Here is a 17,378-nt window from a genome sequence, read left to right on the forward strand (position 1 = left end):
ATTTAGCACGTTGCAAAGGGATAGGATGGCGAAATATTTCTGGCGTGGTCGATGAGCAATGATGTTTTATTAAGGCGAAAGCCTTAGGTGTCTATGTTGGCGGTGCCGTAGGCATTCACTTGGCGTGCCCTTGACGAAACTGGGCCGTGACGAAAAATGGCCGACACCACAGAAAATTCTCGCATTGACTTCGCATTTCTCAGGGAGGGTCCTGCAAACAAAGTAATTTAGCGGCTTCGAAAACAAAATTTGGTACATTTCTGTCTGGACGGGAATCGAACCCGGGCCTCCGGGGTGTGAGTCGAGCACGCTTGTCGAGCACGCCAGTCGAGCTCCACGGTTGTGGCTTACCAAAGGTGTGCCTAGTGCGTGCGTAATTGCACACGTCCCTTTGCAACCATCTCGCTGACTTAAGGTAGGGCCTAGTGCACTCACTAACATGCTGCACTTGAGGTACTACGCTAAGTGTTCATATGTGGCGTTTAGGAAGTCGCCTTAGTGCCACATGTGTACTTCCCATTGCGGATCATTATTTCTTGCAAGAAGTCTATCCCCGATTGTATAACTTAATGCATAACCAATATGCCTTACAAAGAAGTTAACCCCGATTGTATATGTGCAGCAGGCTTTCGCCGTCTTGTGCTACAAGAGTGTAACACCCACCTGCCGAACTTTCTTTAGAGCGATAGCTCTACTACTCCAGGTACAAACCCAGAAAACGCCTGGTTCCGTAAATCTGACCTTCAAGCTCAGCCAAGGTCAAACTTGGACTTAGCCTGCCACTACCGCCGGCTGCCGCGTACGCCGCGTAGGCGCCCATATCTTGAAAGCGATCTGCGATGTGGACAAAGGGCGCGGTCGTGTGGGCCTCATCTTGAAAGCGATATGCGATGTGTACAAAGTGCGCCGAGTGATTTCGACGCTTAGTTCGCGTTGAAGCGAGACGCAGCATGAAGGTCAATTCGCTCGCTGCTGCTGCCGCGCCGAGCAGCGTCTGTGTGTTGTCTTGTGGTGCAGTTGAAGATGCGGTAGTTGCTGACGGCGCTGAGCAGCGTCTGTGTCCTTTCCAAAAGCAAGCAAAACCGTTCTGTCGCTCGAGTAACTTGGTTTAATCGTGTTCAACCACGGCAATTTTTTTTTTCTTCAAAGCTGTAACGCCAGGCTTGGTGCTCAGGCTTGCCTCCAAGCCAAGGCCTGAGCGCATCAGGACACCCGACGACCAATAGACGTCATGCGCGTCAACACTATCTTTTTTTTTTCTTTTTCAAGCAACATTATCAGCTACACGTTTTGCCTTTGCGAATTTATGTGTTATCTTTTCGTGCCATTTGATTCGTTTTGTTTTTCTTTCCTCCGCTAAAGCTCACCGAACTTCAACGGTGACTGTTCCGTGGAACGGCCCGTTAACGGATATGTCCCACCATCCCACGCAGCGGGCAGGAATCTACTCGTCCAACAAGTATATCTCCTTCTGGCTGCTCGGATCCTTGAGCATCGCGCTGCTCCTGCTCATTATGTTGCTCGGCCTCTGCTCCAAGCGCGTCGCGCACCGCGGAAGGCGCGCATCCCGAGAGCAGGTGCGCATTCGCCTCAGTTTCATTCGCTGTCGGCTTCTTCGGTGGTTACTTTAAACCTACGAACCCACCCTTTCGTGTACTTATTTTCTCAATATTGGGGCACGAATAGCCTGCCCATTCTCTTAAAATAGCCGAGCGCCATAAAATTTTGCCCACTTTTTTTAGCTTTACAACACGACGCACATAATTGATCGTTGCGAATGACCGCACAGAATGCAGGTACATAAAAAGGATTTGCAACATAATTTAAAAATTAAATTATGAGGTTTTACGTGCCAAATCCGCGATCTGATTATGAGGCACGCCGTAGTGGGTGACTCCGGAAATTCGGACCACCTGGGGTTCTTTGACGTGCACCTAAATCTAAGCACACGGGTGTTTTCGCATTTCGCCCCCATCGAAATGCGGCCGCCGTGGCTGGGATTCGATTTTGTGACCTCGTGCTCAGCAGCCCAACACCATAGCCACTGAGCAACCACGGCGGGTTGCAACATAATTTCGTCTTCTGAAGCTGCGTACAATGCAGCTGACAGAAACGGATCGTCTTAAGAAGTGTACATGCATGGATGCTACGTAAATGAAAAATACTGACTGCGTCTTGTGGCGCAAGCAGGAGGCAAAAGTTCGGGCACTGTTGCCCGGCAAAGGCGAAACTAAAGTGAGACGAGGAACCGAAGGTCGTAAAACAGAGAAAAAAACATAAGAAAAGCTAGTGTTCTAGAAAAACCTTTAGAAATTAGATACGATGCTGCGTTATTAGCAATACTATTTGAATAATGACGAACACGGTAACTAAAGCATTGCTTTCTTCAACATTATTAAACAATGAGAAAGAGCACCGACTTATGCGAAAGGTACAAGTGGCGGTTATGACAATTATTTGCCCTTTCACAAGCTTGCGGTGCTACATACTGACAATTATTTACGTGCTTTTATTTTGGCATACAACTATATGCCTTTCCTTTAACGATACCCGAAAGAAGTGTGAAATCCACTAATAATTTTTAGAGCACTGGAAGCACTCTGCTTCGACAATAATTGTATATTATGAAAATACAATTTTTCTTATTTCGCTTGTTTTTGTTTGCTTGCTGGTTTTTGTTTCTTTGTTTGTTCACTCGTTTGTTCGTTTGCTCGTTTGTTTGTCGTTTGCATTCTCATTTCTTGTTTCCTCCCAGCTCGATACAGTTGATACTCTTTTCTTTATTATAGTAGCGATAAACACTATGTTTCTGCTGAAAACTGAAGAAAAAACGCCATATCAGGCTTATACGAACTGTCTCCGCAGGATGACAGCTGGCTTATTTTGAGACTGAATAATTATTTAAACTAATAATTTAGTGTAGTTTATCACGATGTTTCTACACTGCCAAGTCAGCTAAAAGTTAGTGTGGGATACATTGAAGCGAAAGTAGCATTGAAACTATGAACACTTTGCAATAGTCGGAGCTGAATTCATAAAATATTGAGTTCCTGAGAACTGATACGTCTTCGCCGACCGCATTCGACAATAACATGTTCGATACCAGATAGGCAGACGCCTGGTATGACATACTGCTCAAGTAAACAAACTGCTTCATGTATAAGAGCCTCAACCTAAATTTAGCCTGTATGCCTGATGGCTTGAGGAAGGGTCTTGCATTTTGCGTTGTCACTTGAGAATTGATTCTGCGAAGCTTACAAAAGCACTATCTCGAAGCACTTTTATACAACTGGTAGCCCGTCTTCAACATATTTCTGTTTCGTTCTTGAAACAAGGACACTGTGTCTAATGTGACAGGATTAAGCATTCGAGAGCGAAATCATTGCGCTATCATTGAAACTGAGGTAGAGTTCCTCACGGGTGCATAATATTTCATTGCATTACACAACTATATAAAAACATTACAGTGAGATGGCACCCACACCTGTCAGTGCATGTGTGCTGAAAATAAACAGACCATTGCTTTAAGCTGATTTCCCGTCTTTAAAGAACTACGTCATGTATTACCGTCCGCGAGTCGTGTATTATGGAAAAGTTCCTATCCGTTTTATGTGTGTGTGTGAGACTTAGCTGTACCGAGCAAACTTTTACGACAATCATGTCTGCGCAGCAGCAGCTGCAGTACGCCGCACAATGCTGAAGGTGAACCAAGCTGTCTCTTCCGCTGAACTTCCACCTCTTAAAGTTTGAAGAGTTTCACGGGGTCTATTTAGACACATCGACAACGCAGATTCCGAGCAGAATAAAAATACTCACTGTATCGGCACTTGACTTTTAACAGGCTACAGAGAAGACTGAGCAGAACTTGCTGTTGGGCTAGTTGGTAACTCGTCATAGTGAAGTAATTAGGCGCAATTTTGCACTCCCGCACTCACGCACACACCCACACACGCATACACTCAAGTGTATGCGTGTGTGTTGGGGGGGGGGGGGGGGGCGTGTTCTTGAGTGCATGTGTGTGTGGGTGCGTGTGAATGCGGGAGTGCAAAATTGCGCCTCATTACTTCACTATACAGAGAAGACAACGCGCTTTTTCAGAATGGTATGTGACAGCAAAAGCAAGGGGGCGGCAAGCTAGAACTAAAACGTAAACTTTGAATACCGCTGCCGTCAAAACTAGTGACTGATGTAAAACGACGCCAGCGCGTGTCTGTGGAGCGTGGAATTGGCATGTGCCGGGATAAGCGGCGGTCTACGTGCAGCCTAATGGGGCTCCCACGTCGACGCCAGTTATAGGTAGGCCTCGTTCTTCCTTTTTTTTTTTGGTACATCATTGGACCAAAATTAGTGAAACTGATTGTGTCTGGTGTACTATTTCCTTGTGCTCCTATTAAGGACTCATGACAATAAATCTATATAAGAAAAGTATGGAAAAATAACCTAACATGCAATGCGTCTTCATTCCCCGAAGCATTCTCTTTGTGCGCCGAAGCTTGCCTGAAAACTGAATAGTGCGAAACAAGGGCAGCACGGAGAAATCATGTTACTATGCCATTACAACAGTTCTTTTTTTTTTCACGACTGCAGAATATGAAATTTGACCTTTTGTTTTTCCTTCGTCTACGAAGTTCCGTGCTGGGAGTTTGACTAAACATTTTGCGTAAGACACTGAAAATGTCCTATTTGACAAGCAGTAGCGCTAACTAGACGAGGACAAAAAAAAAAAAAAAAAAAAGAGAGGGTCACAACACAAGCGTTGACTCTCAACTAAAGGTTGATTTGAAGACGGCATGAATCTATAAGCAAAAGCCAACCTGGCTATGGTAAAAAGCCATGCATGCGCAGCAGAAATCAGCCCGGTGCAACAAAAGTTATTTCACGTAGAATAAACACGAGCGTCAAAAATCCAAACAAAGCAAACAAAAACACATAAAAAATATAATAGATTTCGTACGAGGGCCGAATACAATTTAGCGTGGAAAGCTTTCTTTTAAGAAGCGTAATTATTTCTTAATAAGGGCAACAGACGGCTTGCTAACGCATTTCACCCCTTGGCCATCACTATATGGGGAATCCATCATCTCCCTTGTTCATCAGTCCTTGTGACGAAAGAAAAAAAAAAGGCCTTTATTTTGCCATCAGTTGGCACCCAGACTCTCTACAAGCTGCATGCAAGTGCAGGCCCCCAGAACCTTTCAAAGAAGACAAGTGTTCTTTTATTCTAACATTACCACAATGACCGCGTTGGCAAGAAGTGCGCATGACAACGGCTACCTGTAAACAACACATGTTTTGCAGCGAACTTATTTATTGGCTAACTTGCCAGAACACGGACTGCAAGCCGTAACAGAAGCTTAAATATTTATTTTTAAAACGGGGACAAATACTGGCAAGTTTATTGGGAGCGGGAATGACCACACGCACAGCCATACCTATTCGCTACGTTCTTCAAGCAGTGCGAAAGCTTATGTAACATATGGCACAACTACCGGTCTCTTGTCATTGCGCACATGTTGTTTTGATTTTCTACTTTATTGCAACCTTTAACCCACTTTATCAAAATATGACAGGCCGTCAAGATTTCAGTATCAGCGTAGCCCGCCAGCTGCAATCTTTCAGTCTGACGTGGGAAACTTTCCCTTGGGGAATGTGTGAACGTTTTCAGAAGCACAGATACTCGATGCCCTTCAATGGGCCTGTAAGGTATTATGAATAAATAAATAAAAATAGGTGACAGAGATCTCCTCTTACATTGGACATGCAGTGTAATTACCCACGTCTTGCGTCATCTGAGCCCACCCCGTGCTAGCAAATTTTCCAACCTCATCACACCACCTAATCCTGTGCCATCTTCGACCACGTTTTCCTTTCTTTGTAACGCATTCTGTTACCATAACAGACCACCATTTATCTGATCTGCGCATTGCATAACCAGCCCAACCCGATTTCTTGCTCTTTACCTGGACAAGAATATCTACAACTCTCGTGTGGTCTCTCATCTCTGCCACCCCCTTCCTCTCTCTTAACCTAATACCTGTCATGCGTTTTTCGTTTCTGCGAGAATCGCGAAGGATTTCGCGGCAAAATACTGCACCAGAAAGATTTATTGCTGTTTACTAACGACCTAAACTTGAGCCACTAACTGATAAACTTGAGCAACCATACTTAGACTAGCAGAGCATACGGGGAGAACCTGCAGAGAACAACCAAAAACGGGAGGTTGCATTCGTCGCTTTGGTTTTTCATAATAGGGTCTCGTGAGAAGGCACTTCCTGTTCGGAAGGAAAACAAAAAAGGAAAGAAACAAGGGAGCTTGGCATATAGAGGTTCATTGAATTTCTCCTCTTCGTTAGCTCCATACCCACATCTTGGATGATGGCGTGGGCGGGGACCGAGCCCACATCCTCATTCAGGATGTGGGTTCGGTCCGAACATGCGGCACAGTATCTTTTCGCCCACAAAGCTGTTAAGGCACTTTTCTCTTTCTTGAGGGCGACTGGCCTATGTGAACGCCTTTGACTTGCTCAGGCCCTCCGCATGCGTGCGCGAGCTCACCACGTCTTTCCACCCCGCTCTCCCAATCTCAACTTTCCATTCCCTCTTTCCCATCCCTCAGAGAAGGGTAGCCAACCATACGCATTTCTGGTTGACGTCCCTGCCTTCTCCCTTTCTTCCCTCCTGCTTGTTCTTTTATTTTTGCTTATTAATGCGTTAGCATTCTTAGGGTACTCCACGCGCTTTCCGGGGAATGGGTATGTATGCTTCTAATTATGTTTGTATCTCTGTGTGTTAGTAGTAGTTCTTGGTCGAATGGGTAGCGCATCGTGCTGCTGTGCTGGGTTAACAGGGTTCCAAACCAACCATCGAACCAACTTGGGTCGCTGAATGTGTGGCACTCTGTATACATACGATTATGATTCAAAGCTAAAGCATGGGTTCAGAAAGGGATTATCGACTTCAAGTCAGCTTGTGTCAGTTGTTCACAAAATCTCTGAAGTACTTGACTCATCCGGACAAGTTGACATGCTCTTTTTTGATTTTAGTAAAGCGTTCGATAAGGTACCCCATGGAAAATTAATCCGCAAGCTGGAGTGCATTGGTCTTCCTTCAAATATTATATCATGGATCCAGGCCTATCTCCGACATAGGCAGCAGTTCGTAGAAATTAATAAATGTTCCTCAAGTGTCCGTCAGGTAACTTCGGGCGTACCGCAAGGCAGCGTATTAGGACCCCTTTTATTTTTGATCTATATTAATGATATAATAGACGAAATCCCCGATGATGTGCATGTTAATTTATTTGCAGATGACTGTGTCATATTTAAAAAAATAGCTTCACGGAACGATCACGCATGCTTGCAGAAGTCAGTTATTGCAATTTCCGATTGGTGTAAACTTTGGGGCATGGAAATAAATGTACATAAAACAGTCTTGCTGCGAGTAACACGGAAAAAGGAACCTAGTATATTTTCTTATGTTCTAAACGATACAAAAATAACTGATGTGTAAAAATACAAATACTTAGGCGTCACATTCACTAACGGATTCTCCTGGTCAGACCATATTTCCCTTACATGTTCAGCAGCTTTGCGCAAATTATGGTTCTTGAAAAGAAAACTTAAAAAGGCACCGGTAAACACCAAAATTTTAGCATATAACACATTCGTGCGATCGAAACTTGAATACGCGGCGGTTGTATGGGATCCTCATACCAAGAAGGACATCATGAGTTTGGAACGTGTACAAAAGAAGGCCGTTAGATTTATCTTTGGAAAATATAAAACAGAGGATTCCCCGTCCCTACTAATGCTTAGAAATAAAATCAGTTCACTAGAACACAGGCGTAAAGTTAGTCGTCTCCAGTTTTTACATAACATCATAAATGGAAAAATCGGGCTTCAATTGCCTCCTTATGTAACGCCTCTTAATGCTCGAACAACAAGACATAGACACAACCTTTCCCTTACGCCAGTATTTGCTAAAACAAAATCTCACATGAATAGTTTTTATCCGCGTACTATAAACGAATGGAATTCCCTCCCTGTTGATGTACTACAATCAGCGAACTTCACAAATGAGTTAGAAAACTATTTGTCACATTAATTATTACAACCATAAGCAGTATTTGTACCTATTTTCTCGTTTATTTATGTGAAATTCCGTGTATTTAGTTATGTCTAGTGCCCGATTGTTGTTGGCACAGCTTTTTTTTTCATTCACGTATAAATTCAAATGTGCGGTTCTTTTTCTTGTAGTGACATATTACATTTTGATTTTATAACGTGGCCATGGGCTGCATCCTTTTCATGCACTGTTTAAATTTTCCTATTTTTGTCTATTTTTTGTCATTTCTTGTCAACTGTATTGCCCCTCCTGCATGGGCCAGTATGTTGGCCTGCAGTATAAATAAATAAATAAATAAATAAATAAATAAATAAATAAATAAATAAATAAATAAATAAATAAAATTTCCGTTGACACCCATCGTGGGATGGGTTCTGCCGCAATTTTAATTTCTACATTTCAAATAAACATAACAATTCACTTCCCCTAGGCTTTCTCTGGCCTCAATGTCTCTCAATTCGTTTGATTGGGAGTCTTCTGTTCACAGTAGCAGTATTGGCCCCCTTTTCCTTGTATTTTGTGTGTCGAACAAAAAATATGTTCTAGGTTTCCCCCGGGATCACAGAGTTATCGTTGCACTTAACGCGATACTAAGTGGTTTTTTGTAGTTAGACCCTTTTATTTTTTTATGACTATAATGCGTGACTAGTGCTTGCTACACAGAAAATAGCACTGTTAAAAGCAACGCGCCCGTGCATTTGTCTCTACCTTGCCTATTTTGTTTGTTTGTTTGTTTGTTTTTGCTTGCTTGATTGCTTGCTTGTTTGTTCGTTTGTGTGTTTAACGTTTTACTATTCATTTATATGTGTTCAACGGAGATTGTTCAGCTTTGAAGGCAATATAGTCAAAGAAGCAATGTACACAGCATAGCGCAGGAAAGAACGATTTGGTCACGTATTTCTCTGAAATGTTCCGAGAAGCGTACAGTGCATTCATTACATTTGACGGGGAGTGCCTGCAAATACCCTCACACAGACTACAGTTCACCTTTCACCGGGGATAGATAGTACGCACTCTGTTGGGCCCCAGTTTAAGTTCGTCCTGGCACATTTATCTTTTATTCTGTTACTAGGTGCCCTTTTGTTACTTACCAGATGTGTTGTGTTAGTGGATGTGTTGTGTTACCATACGTACTGTGACAATTTTTAGACCCTACTGCTCAGGATAAGCGGTGCTTGGACGGAGCAGTCACTGGTAGTTATTGAAAGGCTAGGTCCAGCCGCAGCAAGCGACACTCCTCCTGTTCCTCCTCCTGTTTGCAAATATCTGTGTACTATATTGCATGATTGTACAGTACGTGCGTGCTGTTCGTGTACATAGTTGCCTCCCTTACCAGGCATGGGAAAAGCTACGTATAGTTACCACAAAGGTCTTGCTTTCAAGCACTTAAGTAGCCGGTTGCACTATATGAATGCGGAGCATTTCCAAGTTACTCTAAGCATTTGAAACCTATTTCAAGTTCTAATGATAATGAATGGCGTTAATGGAGCCTCTTTGCACGACGTGGTGCTTAATTACTACAAGCCCTTCACTGTGCTCCAGTGACTGAATATCACGTTCCCCCAGCACTTATCCTTCTTTTTTTTTCAGGCAAAGAAAATGCTCCGTAATAACGAGACAGATTCAGAAAGTGCGCTGTCGAGTGCATCTTTTCGAGACCTAGATCTTTCTAAGCAGAAATTTTATCTTGCGCCATTACTTGAGAGAGTACTTGACTCCACGACAATGCCTCCAGAAACCTCACTGCACATTTGTCCTCGCGCATCAAGGTCGGAATTCAGAACGCCGCTATTCACGTAAGAGTGGTTCGTAAGAGCCCGTGGTGGTTAATTGCGATAGCAAACACGCCGACCGATGTCAAGCCGTTTTTATGAGCCAAAAGCTTTGTGAATCGTGTCCCAAGACCCCAGTTCAGAAAGCCGTTCGTGCATATTAAGGGCTCGCGAGTGAATGGCCTTTGTTGACATCGGCAGTGTGCGGACACCGTTCAGTCGAGTGCCGCTCTTTCAATTTTAGCTCCTGTTTTGTTAACGCCCGGATCCTCTTTAGTACGTGATACACCTTGCGAAACCAGAACCGTTCCCATAGCGACCCTTCCATCTCTCCATTTCCAGGCTCACGTTCTTCCAGGTGGCAACGCTTGCTGCGAGAGCGGGCCGCTACCCGCGGCCTCCAGTGGGTGACCTACACTCGCGCGAGATCTTGCTCTGCGCAGCCTGCCGAAGTGCCCAGGACGAAATGTTCCGGTTGGCCAAGGCCGCTCCTGTCCCCGGCTCGGCCGCCCGCTGGAGTCCCCCTCCCCCCTACACTCCGCGACCTGTGCTACCTTCCAATACTCCTCCTGGAACTCCCTCGCACCTGTGACGAAAGGAGATTGTGAGCAAGTTCTTTGCTGGCACAGTGACGACAGTCGAGACAGTCATCGTGGCTCTGGTCACAGATGAAAGTGGCAAACGCTGTCTACTCGTGGTGTGAATATCGTTGCTACACACAAGACAGCGTGGTGTTCTATAGATGTCTTCCTTCCATCTCTGCTACCTGTCTTATCCCTCCGGCAAGAGAGCCTGCGAGAAAATGCCAAAGTAAATGCTCGTCTGCGGCAAGTGCTAATGTACATTTTTAAGTCGCTCTCACAGTACGCCGCACCAACAAGTTGCTGAACCTTTTTGCGCTGAAAATGCAAGCACACAAGTAATCGGAAAGTGCACTGTGCAATATCACTACAGTCGAAGCGAGAATATGGGCCAAATATTACCGGTCAGATACACTCAACCGGCAATCAACAATGTTGCATTTATTTAGATACTAGCAGCATGGTAACGTATGATTTCTCAATGAACCATTGTAATCAGGTACATCTGTTAGCTTTTCTCTTACCGAGCGATGGTCCTCACCGATAAATAAAAGGGGAGAAAAGAGCACGCGCCGTCACGTGATGATTGCGCCAGAGAGCAGCTGTTCATGATAAGGCATTGGAATGGCTTATATTTGCGAAATTTTTTGTTAGAAATATGGCGCTGGCATAAGTCACACTTCCATCGACACGACTTTTACTAATATCATTTTGGGACAAAAACATTCGTGAAGTTCCTCTTCAAACCACTCGCTGACACAGGAGGAAGGACACGCAGAGAGAGAGAGAGAGAGAGAAAACAACTTTTATTGTAAACGGCAAGTGTAAGAGGAGTTTATCTCCCCTCCCTTAGATGGTGGCCAGGAGCCCTTGGGTCCTAGCAGAGATAACTTTTTCTGTGTGCATTTTCATGCGGAACTACTGGGGGAGAGAGAGAAAAAAGGTAAAGGAAAGACAGGGAGTTTAACCAGAGGTTATCTCCGGTTGGCTACCCTGTACTGGGGGAAGGGTAAAGAGATGCGAAAGGAGAGAGAGAGAAAAAACAAGTAAAAGTAAAAGAAGGAAAGAAAGAAAAGAAAATCACACACACACGCACACACAAAACAGAACCGTTTCTGTGGGCACTGTCACGCAGTCTGCGAAGGTGTTCTCTTGTTGCATAGTGTCAAGGCTCGCTGTGCGTAGGAGGAAGGAGCTGACAAGATGGCTTACCGCATAAGGAATGTTTCCTGTCCATTCTTTGAGCAGTGAAGTAGAGCACAGTGATGATGACCTATCGCCATTGTGCCACTCGATCGCTCGAAACTTTTTGTACAGCTTCCTTAAAGAAACAGAGTTAGAACACTGCACACGTGCCAATAAAGAAAAACAGAAGTAAACCATGCGCTCTGCTCTGCAAAAGTTGATACATGCACATCGCCTAAAAACTGAACGTTTCACGTGCTTTATACATAACTGAGGTCACAGTTATGCTGATTCTCAGCCTATGGTCGCAGAGAATAAAAAAAAACTATGCAAACTTTTATCTTTCATTCCTTTTCCTGTCATTATTTGCAACGTTTAAGGTACAAGCTTTCACTCTGATAGGATGCCTTTACTGCAAAGAGATCCTACCATGACTGCAAGAAGTCATCATAAAATCCATAGAAATTTGCATTAGCAAGCATTGGATCTCGTAACTTAGGGTGAATACTATATTCCATTCAGCATACAGCTGTCGACATATGTGTTTTCTTCACATATGGATTAGTTAAAAAACTGATGAACGTTGTTCTGATACTGACTTACGGTCAATTCCGTTGCGACTCCTTACCCATCCGAACGTGAAGGATCGCGCATACGTACGGACTGTGGGCCCATATTAAAACAAAAAGTGATCATACAAGAACTGTTCGTAAGAGGAGCTGTCAGTCAATCGGGGTATTGACATAGGCGGCCTGCCAGTATAAAACTGCTCTTACAAATGAGAATATTTGTCAATTCGCCCCTTGAGATTTATATTTATCTTGACAAGTATGCTAGGATCTGATTCCATCCAGAGACCGGTTTAAACGCCTCAGAAAATGCGCACTGTAGAACCGCGCGATAAAAATTAGCGCTCTTCACAAAGTTTTGTATGTCTATATCCTCAAGGATATGCTGACCTATCGACGTCGACATCATGCTGTTTGTGGCTTCAGGTCTAAATAGGCATTTTTCTAAAGGCCATGACAGCTTTTTCGTCATCCAAGTACCAATTAATTTTATTGTTAAATCAGTTCTGCCTAAGACTGCCTAAAATGCGGAAACAATAACGACGCATCTCGTTTTTCCCGGCACAAAAACAAATTGTACATTATAGTAGACGCATCTTGTTTTTCACGGCACCACAATAAAGTGTACATTATAGTAATCCAAAATTGGTTTGTTTGCTTTTTGATTCAAGGACTTCATTCAGATATACCTAACAATACCCATGCTTTCCTATGAAAGGGAAAATTCTCAGTACTGGGATCGTAATGCGTCGAGCATGATAACTCGGGTTATATGGAATCACCAACGCGTGAAGCACTAACGACAATGTTAAAATTGCCAACATGGCTGTCTTTTGCGCAATTAGTAAGGCATGCACCGTCTACAATCCAAGCATGTCTCTGGCTGCACTTGCGGAAAGCAAAAGGTGTGATCGGAGAGCAGTACAGTAAAACTCGGACAGCAACGATAAGCCAAAGGCGTCGGCGTTTTCGTTGAAAGGTAACGGCACGCACAGGCACGCGCGCGCGAACTGGAACCATGATAGGAACCCGCGCGCGCTACAGCGCAAAATACGAGATCGCATTATTTGCAGTTTTATCTGCAGATCATCCTTCCCGGCCGTTCGAGTACATGTGCAGTCTTGTCGGAGAGAACTGGGCAGGACTGGCAGGCTGGTTCTTGGTGTATGAATACAAATGCAGCCACGGTTTACAATGTACAGCCTCCCGAATTTAGGTATATCGCGCGAGCGTCCATCACGCGTCGTTTTAGCTCCTTTAAGGTGGCGGTCCCACTCCGGCGGCACGAGCCCCCCCGTTTTCAGTACTTTTGGAGCAACTGTGGCGGCTCTTCTACCTAGGATATGAAGTTGTCGTATAAACTATAAAAAAGTTTAATTCTTGTAGATTTCAACTATATATAATATAAAGAAATTGATTGATGTGATTTAAAAATAAATATTCAAGAACAAGCATGAGATACATGGTTTTTGCGAACTGTGTCTCACTTGTGACCATATTTAGAAGAAACTACCGCACTTACTGCATTGCGGCTTGCTCTGTAGCTTTAGGACATATTTTTGTAGTTCCTAGACGTAGCAAAATAATTTTGAATTTTTACTTTTTAGATAATCTGCTTTTGAAAATTGCCAAATATTGCAATCTTCTGTTGTAAACAGCCCGGCAACTACATGCTCAAGGAAGCTAAATTTTGGATAAAGTTGAGTTCAAGAAATTTCCATTTAGGACGCAAAATTTCATTCCTGTAACTTTATTAGTTTTCCTAATAATGCGGCCGAAATTAGGCAATATTTAAAATTCTGGTTTTATTTTTTCCCATGTTTGCGGGAAGGTAGTAAAGCTACGAAGCTGCGGTTTAAAATTAATAAAGGTACATGAATGAAATTTTACGTTCTAAAATTGTTTTGCAACTTCTAGGAACTAGATAAATATGTCCTAAAGCTACAGAGCAAGCCGCAATGCAGTAAGTGCGGTAGTTTCTTCTAAATATGGTCACAAGTGAGACACAGTTCGCAAAAACCATGTATCTCATGCTTGTTCTTGAACATTTATTTCTAAATCACATTAATCAATTTTCTTATATTACATATAGTTGGAATCTACAAGAATGAAGATTTTTATGGTATATCCTACAAATTTATATCCTAAGTAGAAGAGCCGCCCCGGTTACTCCAAAAGTACTGAAAACGGGGGGCTCGTGCCACCGGAGTGGGACCACCACCTTAAGCGGCTATAATCAGCGAGACCGGCAGAAGTGCTCTCAACTGCACTAGGCACTCTCCTGGGCAAGAGTCGTCTAATGCGATGTTCCCTTCGGGACGACGTACGACCACATTATGGTGTTCTCGCGCGATATAGTTAAAAATGCGGGAGGCTGTACTTTACACCGGCGCTTTAAGGTCCTTGGTATAACTCCAGGTTCTTTATATCACCAAGAAAGTTATGCGAACAGGTGTATATTCCAGCAGGTTTGGAGGTCAACGTTTAGTCTAACATTGAAGACACCGCATAGCATTTAAACCATTCTACAGTAATGACGCATCCTCCCTTATAATAAATGCGAACATGCAAACAAAATTCAAGGACACTATATATAGGCTTCTCATAAAACACTATATATAGGCTTGTCAAGGCCCAAGAGTTTGTTATAAACAGACTACGTAGATTAACACCAATCCTCGACCAGGGGGTAGAGATAACAACCTTTCGCATCCTACTTTCCCGTAAAGCATGTAAAGTGCTAACGCGCAATTAACGCAAATAACGAGCAAATAAGGATGGATGCTTAGACTTTGTTTTTCGCACTGAGTAGCCAGGTACAAAAGAATTGCCGTCCTGAGGATGAGTTATCCACGCTGCAGACGAAAAAGAGGCAATGGGAAACAATGATCGCCCACGATTAACCGCTGGTCCACCACCGTGCTTTCGTGGCTGGATCACGCTCGGGAATCATGTGGTGGACGCGGCCTGTTGTGGTGCGCTGCGCGTGGTAGGAAACACGGCAGTATAGCAGTGGTCCAACAGGCGACGTCCGTAGTTGCAAACACTGACGATTGCTTTGTTTTTGTCTTTTTGCTTCTGTTTTTTCGCGTTCGCCACCTCAGCTTTCGTAGCACCACAGGCAAGCTTACTCACGAGTTCCGGCCTTATCTACGGCTGCCTCGTGCACGATAGTACCTTTACAGATACACAAAGCCGTAAACCAGACGACCAGACAGCGTAATTTTCGTCCCAGGTGGGGGGAGGGGGAAGGCGGTGAGGGAATGGCAGAGGAACTTACAGGACGGTGCTTGTCAACAGCCACATCAAAACAATTGGCCGTAGCCAGTCAAGAAATACAGCCAAAGATAAGCGGAGCCTGCTCATCATCGGAGACTGTTGGTCTTGGGAAACCGAGCCTTGTTCAAATATTTATCCGAGTGTTTATCAGGAGCCCCGGCAGAAGACGACCCCGGCACCGCTAGGACACGCCGAGTGCGTGCTCCTCGGGACAGGCGCTCACCGCCGAAGATCATTCGTTCCGATGTGTATAGATTGCCTCATCGTATCGTGGCGCTGTGAGACCGCGGAACACGAGGCAAAACACGCCTACGGTACTGCGGCATCCACCGAAAAAGCCGCATGCAGAGGAGTAAGAAAGCCGCAGTAACTCCCATAGCACTCGCACCTATTTTCTTTCTTCAAGGTTTTGCACAATATGTATAGAGGTGCGGCTGTAGCATGAATAATATATATATATATATATATATATATATATATATATCTTTTTATTTTTTTCTGTCCATCACAAAATGACACGTATTCTATAGAAACATGCATAGTACAATGTCAATACGTGAGAGAGACGAAATAAAAGCAAGAAGACTAACGAGAACAGAAAATCCGGTTTGCACCATACACATGGGAGCCAGGATAGAGGGAAATAATAAGATGAAAAGAAAATAGAGAGATACGCACACAACAGAGCGCAGGCACACGATCAGAGCCGCTCGTGATCACCGCAGGCGGTCACAGCAGAGGATAACAATTGCCACCAATTAATACTAAAGCGGCTTGTGCAGGTTTTTGTCCTCAAGAGAGAGCGAAGGGAGGAAGGAAAGGCAGGGAGATTAACCAGAGTTTGTCCAGTTTGCTACCCTACACGTGGGGAGGGGCAGGAGGGAGTGAAAGAGAGAGAGAAGACACGGGTGTTGATCGCACTTTCACTTGCAGTAAGCTAGGTGCAGCATGTCTACAGCCTGACACACGTCTATCGCCTTCAGGTGCTGAAAAAGAGCTCGAATGGCTTTCGGGGCTGATGAGCTGTGAGGCCAGGCTCCCATACCTTTGCTTCCGTAAATGGCCTATCGTCCAATCTGTTCAAGGCACACTGGAGAGTCTGGTGTTGATTGTCGAAGTGAGAACAGTGGCATATGTGCACTTACCGCACATGGGTGAGTCCACCACTCCAATACGATAGTTGTAGGAGTTAGTGAAGGCTATTCCTACCCACAGCCGACATAGTGTTGCGTCAAGCCATGAAAGGAATTGTTTCAATGATTTTGTTACCCTTTAATCCGATGGCTTATCAGGTCGTCGTTCCAAATAGTTTGTTCTGACGCTGGTCTGTGACCAATGTGAACTAGCGCAGCCGCGAGTGATCTTCTTTGTACACTGTCGAGAGAATAGTCACGCACAACATGTTTAAGGCTCTCCTCGCGAACAGTCATCACTCGTAGCACTATTGACCCTTCCAATGCTGAAGGCAAAATGCTTCGTAAATGCCACTCTTAGCGACAGCCAACAAAGGAGGGTAACCTCGCGTAGACAGACTCTAGATTGGATGCAAATCCGAAGCGAAGAGTTCAAGTGGTGCAGTCGGTTATCTTGAAAACGCGAGTTACTCGAAATCTTGTGCAAGCATGAAAAGTTTCAATTGCACTGCGATGCCTTGAAGAGCTGACCGGGCAACGTCATCGGCGTGTTCGTTACCTATGAGGCCGCAGTGACTTGGAACGTGGAAACCCTTCTTGGCCAAGGTATGGATGACCTCTCTCTGTTCGGACACCAGTTGTTCGTGTGGTCCGCGCCGCATGGGCTGAGAGTAAAGAATTGTTTGGAGTCGCTGAATACCCATCATTTTCGAGGTTGTTCTTGGCTGACGACAC

At 44.3% G+C, this 17,378-nt stretch overlaps 1 long non-coding RNA gene across 1 annotated transcript in view; it reads left to right on the forward strand.

The window, feature by feature from the left end:
* The window catches only part of LOC125944763 (uncharacterized), a 66,033-nt gene extending 52,636 nt beyond the window's left edge, over nt 1-13,397 (forward strand). The window contains exons 3-4 of the long non-coding RNA XR_007466470.1: nt 1,363-1,577; nt 10,239-13,397. This is a non-coding gene — a long non-coding RNA (uncharacterized LOC125944763). The remainder of the gene's footprint in view (nt 1-1,362; nt 1,578-10,238) is intronic.
* Nucleotides 13,398-17,378: the final 3,981 nt, after the last annotated feature.

Source organism: Dermacentor silvarum, chromosome 1, assembly GCF_013339745.2.
Source record: "Dermacentor silvarum isolate Dsil-2018 chromosome 1, BIME_Dsil_1.4, whole genome shotgun sequence".
NCBI lineage: Eukaryota > Metazoa > Arthropoda > Arachnida > Ixodida > Ixodidae > Dermacentor > Dermacentor silvarum.